Raw genomic sequence first — 13173 nt, forward strand, 5'->3', positions numbered from 1 at the left:
GAGAGAGAGAAAGAAAGAAAGAAAGAAAGAAAGAAAGAAGAAAGAAAGAAAGAAAGAAAGAAAGAAAGAAAGAAAGAAAGAAAGAAAGAAAGAAAGAAAGGAAGAAAGGAAGGAAGGAAGGAAGGAAGGAAGGAAGGAAGGAAGGAAGGAAGGAAGGAAGGAAGGAAGGAAAAGAAAGAAAGAAAGAAAGAAAGAAAGAAAGAAAGAAAGAAAAAAAAAAGAAAGAAAGAGACAGAGAGAGAAAGAACACTACCAACCAATTCAGATTATACCTATTCTTCAAAGATTTTCATGGCTACCTAGGCTAATGTTCTTGTGTTATATTTGTAATATAATATTTCTTATATTTCTTGTAATATACTTCAATCATTCAGTGGAACACACATTAGAGTGAGACCCTTGTGGGTTCCATTACTGACACTCCTGCTACTAATGACTTGAATGCTGTTAGGCAAGCTTCACCACATTTTTCAGCACATATCTGATGTTCTGTTGTCAATTTGGAATCACTACCAGTACCTCTTACATTGTCTTCTGTATAGAAGGGAGAAAGTCTGCAACAACAATTGTGCAAGCCTCTAGTTCCTGTACACAAACAGTTTTACTTGGACTACTTGGAGAGTCTTTAGTTTTCTTGACCAAACCATAAAGGATACAAAGTCTCAATCCCTCATTAGCAAAACAGAGATTAAAAACACTCACCCAATTGCCTGGCATGATATCTAGCACTCAATAAATCCTAAATGCCTTCTTGGTTTAATAGTGCAAAGCACGTGGGACAACATTCTAGTACTTGGCTCACACAGAGTTTGTTAATTAACGCAGTGCTCAGCCCTGTTCTAGCTGTAACATGGCACTGAATACATATGTGTTGGTAGAGTGGGTCCTGAGTCTGGCCTGGTTAATTTCTAGCACATCTGCTACAGTGTCTTATGTCACAGGTGTAGAGCCCTTGGGGGAGTCCGCCAGCCACCCACTTGTAAAATACCTTGAAAATGCTACAATTTGGAATTAAATCCTCCCAAATAACAATGAATAATACCATGTTTCCCAAAATCAGCAGCCGTGTTATTTCCCTGTCTTCTCACCTTTTTTCTAAAATAAAATTTGGATTATGACTATGGATTTAAGCTGTGTACAGGTGAAAGCAGTAGGTCTCAAGATCAGTTTCGATGTGGTGGTGGCCTTTTGGATGCCTGCAGGTATAATTTCATCATTCTATTCATTACTCAATAAAGAGAAGAGTAGAAATAAATTTTGTTACTTTTTATTTCTATATAGAGTTAAGTGCAGTGATTCTTTTGTACTCTCCATAAAGCTAACAGCTGTGATTTGTACTGACATTTTAAAAAGCATCTGTATTTAGGGGTTATTGATGGGCACACTAACTCCTAGGTGATACGGATTCTAGAAGCCAAACAAGACAAATATGAGATCCCAAGCAAGGCACTGTCCTTTTAGAAGAAGACTTCTTGGATTGTTTGCCCTTTAAGCTGGAGTAGTTCCTCTGCATTAAGCTCTCTGAAGGAGAGTAATTTTTTATTTTTTGATGCACTTATCTTGTTTAACCTTCATGCACTTTCCCCAGAAACACATCCCCTCTGGGCAGCAACATTCTATTTCTGCTAAAACTCGGTCTCTGGAGTCATACTGACTTGACTCAAACACTGTCTTTACCAGCTAACAGTTGTGTGACATTAGGCAAATAACTTAACCTCTCTGTGCCTGGGTTTTTCTCTGCAATAAAAAGAATGTGAGAATAATAATAGCAACTGAGAAGAATAGAAAAGACACATATGTAAAGTCTGCACCAGCATTGTTTACATAAAAAGCACTCCAAAAGCATTAGCTTGTGTTATTATGGTAGGAAATACCTATATAAAATAGCTTACATCTTTGGGGGAACACTTGTCATATTCTAGTAACTTTGCTAATCATGTAGAAAGATTAAATGTAAGATGTGGTGTTTCTCTCTTGTCTCAAGAAGCTCACATCCAGTGGGGAGATGTGACCCACATGTAAAAACTCAAAATACAAGGAAAAAAAACCTGTCAAGTGCTTTACATTTTAGAAAGGAGGCAGAAATTTGGGTGGGTGTTAGGGACAGGTGGAGAAAACTCAATGGAGGACCTTGAAGTAGACTAGAAGTTCCCAGTAGGGTCAAGGCTCTGAGTTACCACAAGGTACAGTAGCAGACAGTGCAGAAAGAGGCTGCCAGATGTACAAGTCTTAGTGGGGAAATAGGTAAGAAAAGCATGGCTTCACTCAAGAAATAATATCCATAGGAGATAACTGTTAGTTTTTATTATGGTTAACTCAACCAGAGAGACTGAGCATCATGCTGCTTTGAAATCAAGTGCTCAGAACGAGAAAATTAAAAGGACCTTGCTGCTATAGTTGTCCTTCTTGGGAACTTAACAGTCAAGCTAAACAACTTCATTGATTTGAGCTCTTGTTCTCTCTTCCTTCTTTCCAATGAACAATTATTTCCCTCCTTGTTCTGGAACAGGCCCAATATTAAGAACAAAATACTACAGGAGAGGTGTATGAATAAAAGAATGAATAAGCAGGGGGCTAGTGCCAACCCTCAATGACCATAGATGTAGCAGAAAGGCAATAGGGAAAAGAGGGAAAAATAAATGCCCTGTGTGTATGTATACATACACTCAGCCTTGGTAAAAACATCGCCATACACAAATTGCGTGGTTTATAACTTGAGTATGCTCATTGAAAAACCATAGGTCCAAATAATTAGGATTTTGGAGCTCTTCATTCATCTAAAATACAGTGGGCATCCGTTATGTATCAACATAGTGCTTGGCACTAAGTGAACACTCAATGAAACTTGTTTACTTCTCCATTTTTGTCACGGAGTCTAACGACTTTGTACATTATCTCACTGAAATTCTCACACCCATCCTATGAAGTAGGCACTATATCTGTCTCTATTTTACAGATGAGGAAATAAAAAGTTGAGGAGAGTAAATAGCTTGCCCAACAGTACACAGCTATTAAGTGACAGAGCAAATATTTGAGTGCAGAAAAGTGAAACCAGAGCTCAAGATATCACCATGTTCTGTATATGGCCTCCTATGAGCTCTGGGCTTTAGGGACGAACAGCCGTGGATGAGACAGAAATGCAGAATATGTTGTGTGCATGTAATAAAAGCCACAATAGAGGTGAGTAGAAGGGTCTGTTAGAAAACACAAGAATAAAACAGTCAATTTCTGAGCAAGGTAAGAAAGGCTTCCCTGAAACAGTAACACTACAACTGAAGCATAGGACTAGATAGTTCTTGGCAGCTGTGGGTGTCAGGCAGGAGTATGATGCTAGGAAAATAGAGAAAACTGCAAGAGGGTGTGCCATGCATCCTTGGCAGCAGGCTCAATCAACATCTATTGAAACATAAATGGGCCATGCCTTTTGTATCTGTAATTTCACTACTAACTGCAAAAGAGTTAAAAAATGCATCAAAGTGGTTATCTGAAATATTGTTTTGAACCAGGGAAAATAAATCATCAACATAACATATACAAAGTCATTCTATTTGGTCATTAAAAGTGAAGATGAATGTCCAACTACAATAGATCACTTAGTAGCAAAGATGGGTAAAGATAATCTCATAAATAAAAAATTGAATGCAAATATACTATTGGCATTGAGAAAAATCTGGAAGGATTTCGCTACAATGTTAAGAGTAGTCACTCTTCCAGGTACTTAAATTTGGGGTGTTTTACTTTTCCCTTTCACTTTTTTGAATGGCTTGCATTTTGACAATGACATCCATCCCAAAACATTCAGGTATAAAAGAAAAAAAAAAGCGCAAAACAATAAGTTTGGGAGACCAGCAACATAAATATTAAGGAAATGAATTAAAGAATGGGTCTGTTGGGATGAGACATAGAATGAGGTAAAAGCAAAAGGAAAAAAAGTACCAATGCACCTAATATCCCTCTTTCTGTACATATAACTGATGACTTTGGTGATAATGTGATTTAAAGAAGCAGAAAGGTTCAAAGCTAAGAAAGATTATCTGCTTAAGACACTTCCAAACTGCCATCCCATAGACTTTTAATTCTTTTAGACAGTGCTACCCTCTGTGTACCTAGTCACACAGAGGGCTATAGATGTGCAGATATATTGATCATCTGAGCCTTTGGGGCAACATGTAGGGCCTTGGACAGCAGAGCCCCTTAGTCAGGAACCACTGGCCTTGGATTATCTCATCTGTTGACTCCAACAAGCCATTGAAATACTTTGTTCTGGCTGGGCACGGTGGCTCACGCCTATAATCCCAGAACTTTGGGAAGCCAAGGTGCGCAGATCATGAGGTCAGGAGTTTGAGAACAGTCTGGCCAACATAGTGAAACCCCATCTCTACTAAAAATACACAAGATTAGCTGAGTGTGGTGGTGTGCACCTGTAATCCCAGCTACTTGGGAGGGAGGCAGGAAAGTAGCAGGAGGCAGGCCCAGATGGGTGGATCATCTGAGGTCAGGAGTTCAAGACCAGACTGAACTCCAGGAGCGATATAAGCATGTCTTGTTTTATTGCATTTCACCTTTATGCACTTCACAGAAAACACATTTTTTATAAATTGAAGGTGTGTGACAATCCTGCATCTTGCAATTCTTATTTTTTTAAATCTTGTCTTTTTCTTGTTGCCCAGCCTGAGCGCAATGGCATGATCTCGGCTCACTGCAACCTCTGCCTCCTGGGTTCAAGGAATTTCTCAAGTAGCTGAAGATTACAGGCGTGCCCCACCACACTCGCCTTATTTTTGTATTTTTAGTAGAGATAGGATTTTGCCGTGGTGACCAGACTGGTCTTGAACTCCTGACCTCAGGTGCTCCACCCATCTCCGCTTCCCAAAGTGCTGGGATTACAAATGTGAGCCACCATGCTCGGCCTGCATCTCAAAATTCGATTAGTGCTATTTTTCCACCAGTATGTGCCCACTTTGTGTCTATGTGTCAGATATTGGGAATTCCTCAGTGTTTCAGATATTTTCATAACAATTATATCTGTTATAGTGATCTGTGATCAGTGATCTTTCATGTTACTATTATAATTATTTTGGGGCGCAACAAACTTCACACATATAAGATGGCAAATTTAATTAATCAGTGTTGTGTGTGTTCTGACTGCTCCATTGACTAGCTGTGTCCTGTCTCTCTCCCTTTCTTTGGGCCATCTTATTTTCAGAGACACAATTATATTGAAATTAGGCCAGTTAATAGCCCTACAATGGCCGTTCAAGTGAAGGAAGAGCCATACATGTCTCATCTTAAATCAAAAGTTAGAAATGTTTAAGCTTAGTGAGCAAGGCATGACAAAAACCATGGCAGGTTGAAAGCTAGGCCTCTTGCACCACAGTTAGCCAAGTTCTGAATGCAAAGGAAATATTCTTGGAGGAATTTAAAAGTGCTACTCCAGTGAACACACAATAATAACAAAGTGAAACAGCCTTATAGGTGCTATGGAGAAAGTTTTAGTGATCTGGATGGAAGATCAAACCAGCCAGAACATTTCCTTAAGCTAAAACATAATTCAGACCAATGGGTACTAACTTTCTTCAATTCTATGAGGGCTGAGAGAGCTGAGAAAGTGTCACAAGAAAAGTTTGAAGCTAGCAGGGGTTGGTTCATGAATTTAAGGAAAGATGCCTTCTTTATATGTAAAATAAAAGTGTAAGGTGAAGCAACAAGTGCAGAGGGAGAAGCTGCAGCATATTCTCCAGATCTAAGATAACTGATGAAAGTGACCGCACAAAACAATAGATTTTCAATGTAGATGAAACAGCATTCTATCTAGGATTTCATAGCTAGAAAGGAGAAGTCAATGCCAGGCTTCAAAACTTCAAAGGACCGGCTAATGATCTCAGTAGGGGCTAACGCAACTAGTGATTTTTAAGTTGAAGTCAATTTTCATTTACCATTGCAAAAACTCTAGGGCCCTTAAGAATTATGCTACATTTATTCTGTCTGTGCTCCTGAAAAGGAGCAACTAAGTCTGCATGCCAGCACATCTGTCTACGGCATGCTTTACTGAATATTTTAAACCCATTGTTGAGAACTACTGCTCAGAAAAAAGACTCCTTTCAAAATATTACTGTTCATTGACAACACACCCAGTCACCCAAGAGCTCTGACGGAGATGTACAAGACAATTAATGTTGTTGTTTTGCCTCCTAACACAGCATCCATTTTTCAGCCCATGAATCAGGGAGCAATTTCAACTTTCAAGTCTTATCATTGAAGAAGTATGTTTTACAAAGTTATAGCTGCCATAGGTAATGATTCTTATGATGGATCTGGGCAAAGTAAACTGAAAACATTTTGGAAAGGATTCAACATTCTAGATGCTATTCAGAACATTTGTGATTCATGGGAAAAGGTCAAGAATTTGATATTAACACGAGTTTGAAAGAAGTTGATTCTAACCGTCATGTATCACTGAAAGGAGTTCAATACTTCAGTGAAGAAAGTAGCTGCAGATGTGGTGGGAACGGCAAGAGAACTAGGATTAAAAGTGGAAGCTGAAGATGTGACTGAATTGTTGCAATCTCATGATAAAACCTGAACAGCTGAGGAGTCGCTTTTGTAGAGGAGCAAAGAAAGTGTTTTCTTGAGATGGAATCCATTCCTGATAAAGACGCTGTGAACATTGTTGAAACAACAAAGGATTCAGAATATTATATAAATTGGGTGGGAGGAGGGTAAGGAATGAAATATCACCCTACTGGGTAGTATGTACACTATTTGGGTGAAGGGTACACTAAAAGCCTAGATTTCACCATTAGGCAATATAGTTATTGAACATAAACACACTTGTACCCCTAAATCCATAAAAATAAAAAAAGAAATTTCAAACATAAATAAATAGGAAGTGCATCAATAAAAGTAATATTATGTAAACTTAGTTGAATAAGCAGTGACAGGGTTTAAGAGAATTGGCTTTAATTTTGAAAGAATTTCTACTGTGGGTAAGATGCCATCAAACAGCATCACATGTATAGAGAAATCTTTTGTAAAAGGAAGAGTCAGACTTTATTGTTGTCATATTTTAAGAAATTGCCACAGCCACCCACAACTTTAGCACCATCCTAATCAGTCAGCAGCTATCAACACTGAGGCAAGACCCTCCACCAGCAAAAAGATTTTACAACTAATTGAAGGCTCAGATGATTGTTAGAGCATTTTTTAGCAATAAAGTATTCTTGAAGTGTGTACGGTTTATAGTATAATGCTACTGCACAGACTACAGTATAGCATAAATATAACTTTTTATTTACTAGGAAAACAAAATAATGTGTAACTTGCTTTATTGCAATTTTTGCTTTATTGCAGTAACCTGGAACTAAATCTACAATATTTCCAAAGTATGCCTACATTCTGACAAAGTAAGTCATCTGGCTTTCAAGGGCTCTGCTCATTTGAGTATCTGACATTGAATTAGGAATAAAATTATCAGCACGTATCAAGTAAATAGTTGGGAATTCAAAATGTTAGCATAGTTCACACAATATGGTAATTTTGGCTTGTTTTTATTGTCTCGTTTTAACAGACTGTCTGTTAAAAAAATCTTAGTCTTCATGGTCTTGTCTTCCGTTGGAAAGTTCAGTTCCATTATTGATTAGTTATGATACTCATGTTCATGTTTGTCTCAAGACAGTGCCGAGGCGTTGCTTTCATGATAGCCTTACTCCGGCATAGCTGTCAGTCACTGATGTGGATTAGATGGCTTAGAGCTGAGGCAATTTGGGAGATGAAGAGCTCGGTCTGAGCAGCTGCTGGTGTGTCTGACTGAGGCTAACCTTCATTTTCTACTGTATGATATATTCATCCTCCACATCTTAGGCCTCTCAAATCCAGGCTCCTCAAAATCTTTATTAAAGTTGAACTTTACAGTGGCCTTATATCTCACTCCTTATCCCACAATTTATGTGTCTTCTCATTCCTATATCCTGGATAGCTGGGCCGTGTGTTTGCCTGTTTCTCTAACTAGGCAGGTGAAGAAATAGGTAAATGGCTCTTATGGCAGGCTGACTAACAGCTCTCAAGATGTCTACATCTTAATCCCTGGAGTCTGTGAATTCTCCCTTCTATCACAAAAGGGACATGCAGATGTGATTAAATTACAGATCTTCAGAGGGGGATATTTTTCTGGATTGTCTGGGTGGGCCTAAATGTCATCACATGTCTTCACAAGAGGGAGACAGAAAAAGATTTGATTACAGAAAAGGGAGCAGAAGATAAAATGACAAGAACAAAGAGGTTAGAGTGATGCAAGGAACAGGTCATAACCAAGAAATGCAGGCAGCCTCCAGAAGTGAATCCAAATAAGCAGGTTCTTCCCAGACCTCCAACCCTAAAGAAACCAACCCTGCCATCACTTTTACTTTACCCAGTCAACCTGATTTCAGAATTCTGATCTCCAGAACTGTCAGAGAATAAACGTGTGTTCTTTTAAACCACCAGGTATGTGGTCATTTTTACATCAGCGGTGGGAAACTAAGGTAATTCATTTGTGAAACTGTCCCTTTTTTTCTACCTCCATGCAGTTCCAAGCTACCAGAAAAGTTAATTGTTTATTTCCATTTGCTGTTATTTTTCTCTACTTTATCATCTTCCGTTTTGCAGATGAGGAAGCTCAGCTTTAGAAATCCAATGTGATTTTCTCAAGGGGGCATCATTAGAAAGTGATAGAATATCTGGTGGAATCCCTCTCTCCAGACTTCCAAAGCTGATGGCTTTTCTAACACACTAAGCCCTTATCCTGAATTTTAGCTTTCCCTTCTCCCTGTGGGATGAACAGAAAGCAGGGTGTCCCTCTCCTTTTGAGTGTCTATTTTACTGCAGAAAATTTCGATATAATCATGACTCTAGGAATGGGCTGTTAACTTACAAATGTTTGGAGACTTCTTAAAGTGTTTTTGTATCCCACTCCCTTTTGATTCTTGTAGATGAAAATAGAATCAGAGAGGCAAAAATATCATCCTAAAAATTATTTCACTATTGGACTCTAAGGTCCATGAGAACTGGATGACTAAGACTCTTTCACAGGTTTGGGTCAGTGCCACATTTTTTATCATTTTATGTGGGTATATTCCTATTGCTTGTACTGACTTGTTTTTCTCTTTCTAGGCTTTCTGTTTCCATTTTAGGTACAAAAATCCTGATTCTTTCTCTTTCATGTCCATCTCCAAAGTAATGTTGATACAAATCTATTATCAGTGTCAATGATGATGATGTGTGACATTTATTAAATGCTTACCATGTGCTAGATCAAGTGCTAGGTATTCCTGTATGTATACTTTTCATACTTAAAACAACTCTATGACTTAGGTACTTTTACTACTGTTCAGGATTCTAAAACAAGTAAGTTACTTGCTTAAAGTCCCAATGCTAGCAAATAGCCTCATGGGTGTGATGGCACATGCCTGTAATCTCAGCTACTCAGGAGGCTGAGGCGGGAGGATCACCTGAGCTCAGGAGTTCGAGGCTGCAGGGTGTTACGATGACATCACTGCACTTCAACCTGGGTGACACAGCGAGACTCTAAAGCAAAAGTATCTCATTTTAAAACTCATGCCTTTCTTTGTGCTTTCTTTGAGCTTTCTTTGAGAACTACTCTTTTCTCACCCACCTCTAGGAAATCTTGCCTCTGTTGCTGGATAGCACTCATGTGGCTCTGTGGCTACCTAGAAACTCTGCTGTAATTCCCTATCTGGCCCACCCTTTTGAGCAAACCATCTCAACATTTTCTTCCTCATTCTTCCTGTCCCTAAGTCCAACAGCACTTCTGTTTTTCCAGAGCAGCTGGCCTACAGCAACCATTCAAAATAATAAAAAACTGAACATTCTCAATCCCACCCATGTGAGAACCTTGCTGAGAAACTATGAAGAGTCAGACTTGACAGCAATAGAAAGTAGAGTCAGCCCTAACAGCAGTAGAAGTTCAGAGTGGGTTTCACATGAACAGAGTAGCAACTGATAACATTGCCATCTATTTTTTAATGTTTGCTTTACTTTCTATAAGGTCTCAAAGCATTTCACCACATGGTCTATTTTTTTAACAGCGTAACCCACTCTCTTCCCCAGTCTCCACCAAAGGTTAGGACTCAGTGGATTAAACAAAATATTGTTACAAACAGTGACTTGATGAATGATGCTTAGAAACTGCATTCTATTCCTCTTAGAAAATTGGCCCAGTCTCATTGCTTCTGAGAAGCATGATATATTTTTTTAAATTATTTATTTATTTTTTAAATTTTATTGCATTTTAGGTTTTGGGGTACATGTGAAGAACACGCAAGGTTGTTGCATAGACACACACGTGGCAGTGTGATCTGCTGCCTTCCTCCCCATCACCCACATCTAGCACTTCTCCCCATGCTATCTCTCCCCAACTCCCCTCCCCCTACTGTCCCTCCCCTATTTCCCCCCAACAGACCCCAGTGTGTAGTGCTCCCCTCCCTGTATCCATGTGTCCGAGAGGCATGATATTTAAAGAAATGCAAAAGAACCTTAGTGAGGACTTTTGATAAAGGGTAAGGTCATGGCCCAGACTTGCTTGTTCACTGAGAGTGACTTCAAGACCCCATTGTCCATGCTAACACATAGCAATGTTCTTTTAATTGAGCCCCATATTTGCTATCATGGAGAGTGAGTGAGAAATGAGAAATAAAATGCTTTCATTCTCTTCCATCAGCTATTATCTCAGTGATGGCACTCATAAAGGTGGCATTAGAAAGAACTGGAAAAAAATCATCATTACTCTTGGAGCCATGAGAAATGGAGATCCAAAAGGTTATTATTGGTAATAGATTCACATTATAACACGTGCAATGATTGTGGGTTTAGATTGGATGATTTTGGCTTAGTGATGGTTTTTCAGCAGGACTCATGTGCCAGCTGAAAAGAAGTGGAATCTCTAGACTACGGAGTGGAACGAGGGGCTTTGTTCATATAAGGTCCCCAACATAGGGCCTTGCAGCAATGTCTCACTGGAAATAATAATTTCTTCCTGCATCTATTCTGAAAAGTCCAGCTAGAGATAAGTTTCTGTGCTTACAAGAATCTCAGAGCACAGGAGAGAAAGACAAGGCCAGGTGAAGACAAGGTGTACAAATGAAATCTGTCTAGCTCGAATGAGCACGCTGCCCAAAATCTATTTCAGGAATCTGAAAGCAACCGCTCTCTGGATTGTTCTGTTCACACTTAGACTACAGCTGATGCATTATGTTTCTGCTAAAACCTGAGTTTACCTAGCCAGGAGCTTAAACAAAACAAAACAAACAAAAGACCCAAAAACATTGCCATTCTTACCCCGGACAGGAGGGGATTTTAAATGGCAACCACTGCTTAGCCAGAAGCATACATTCCAAAGCCACCAATTTATGTATAAAATTGTTATTGCCTCTCTATGGTGTTTAAGTTATAATTCCTTTACCCTGAATTCTGAAGGGAGTGGAGGGATGGAAGTAGGGAAATGTGAAATCCCTCTAATGTTGTTTTCCTACCTTTTTATTTAAAACAAAAGTGTCATTATTAACTGCAGTTTTTCCATCATTATTTTCCTCTGGAGTTAAATGACAATAATTTTTATGGCCTCTACCATTATGCAGTAGTAGCAAAAACTTTAGATAAAGAATTGAGAACTGAGGTCTAATTTTCAGTTCTACTTTGATATTCAGTTACTCAGACCCCAAACCCTTCATGTCTGTTTATCTAATATTTCTCATTTCTTCCATCAGAAAATTGAAATACTTCTGACTATCTTTATCATTATTCCATGAAAGTTCATGATACCATCATCTTTACACACATCTGCCAAAATGCTCTCTCTTTTTCTGCTGTGTAGTATTACATTATGTGAATGTACTTTTTTTAATTTTAGAGAGACAGAGTCTCACTCTGTTGTCCAGTCTGGAGTGCAGTGGTATGATCACAGCTCACTGCAGCCTCAAATTCTTGCATTCCAGCTCTCCTCTCCCCCCAGCCTCCCAAGCAGCTACACCTACAGGTGTGCACCCCCATGCTTGGCTATTTTTTTTTTTTTTTTTTTTTTTTTTTTTGAGAAATGGAATCTCACTATCTTGCCCAGGCTGTCTTGAATTCCTGAGCTCAAGCAATCCGCCCGCCTCTACCTCCCAAAGTGCTGAAATTACAGGCATGAGTCACTGTCCCTGGCTAGAATGCTTTTTCTAATATAAAAATCAAATCAGATCACTCTCCTGCTTCAAATCTCACTTTGAATATTCTCCAAAACCCTTACCACATCCTAATGGACACGGTCCCTGTCTAACTCTCCCACCTTTTCTGCCACTCTTTCCCCTCTTCACTGGACTCCAGCCATGCTGCCCCCCATGTTCATCCACAGATGCATTTCTGCCTGGAGCCTCCCTGTGCTGGGGACGCCACTGGACACCATTTGTGGGCTCCCCACAAGGCTTTGCACTGGAACATGGTATCCTCAGAGTGGCTTCTCTCACCATCCTCTCTACCTGGGCTGCCCCCAACACCATCCATCTTTCACTCTGTCGTTTTCAGCCACTCATCTCTACCTGACGCTACCTCTTATTTTACTTGTTGTTGCTATTCTTCCCCAGGAGGATGACAGTCCCATCCAAGGATGGCTTTGGCTTGTTATTTTAATTGCTCTTGTTTACCACACATTCACTACACCTACCACTTCCTGGCATAGAGCAGGCACTGCATACGTAAAGGATCTCTGTCACCTCACCTCATTTGATCTCGTTTCCTTCCTTCCCCCATCCCTTCCTCCATCCCTTATCTCCTTCCTTCCTCCCTCCCTTTTCTCCTTCCTTCCTTCCTTTGTTCCTTGCTTCCTTCCTTCCTTCCTTGCTTCCTTCTTCTTTCTTTCCTTCTTTTTTTACAATTAAGGTCTTAGGTTTTAGGGTTTCTCAGGTGCCTTTTTTATTTGATGCTCTGGAATTCTACAGCCTTCCTGTTGTTCACTACTCTACCTGTAATGCACAGGCAATAAGACAGTAGCAGATACAGATAATTCTAAAGAAAATGCGTCCATAAAATCCTATTTCCAAGAAGTGGATATGAGTAATGGCTTAGTGCACATCCTACCATGCTTGTTTCTGTATGTGTGTTGGGATCCAGCATTCCCCAGAGATGAAGTTTGCCCGGAAGAGT

The sequence above is a fragment of the Sapajus apella genome, unplaced genomic scaffold (assembly GCF_009761245.1).
Source record: "Sapajus apella isolate SASKATOON/1434 unplaced genomic scaffold, GSC_monkey_1.0 scaffold13, whole genome shotgun sequence".
Classification (NCBI taxonomy): domain Eukaryota; kingdom Metazoa; phylum Chordata; class Mammalia; order Primates; family Cebidae; genus Sapajus; species Sapajus apella.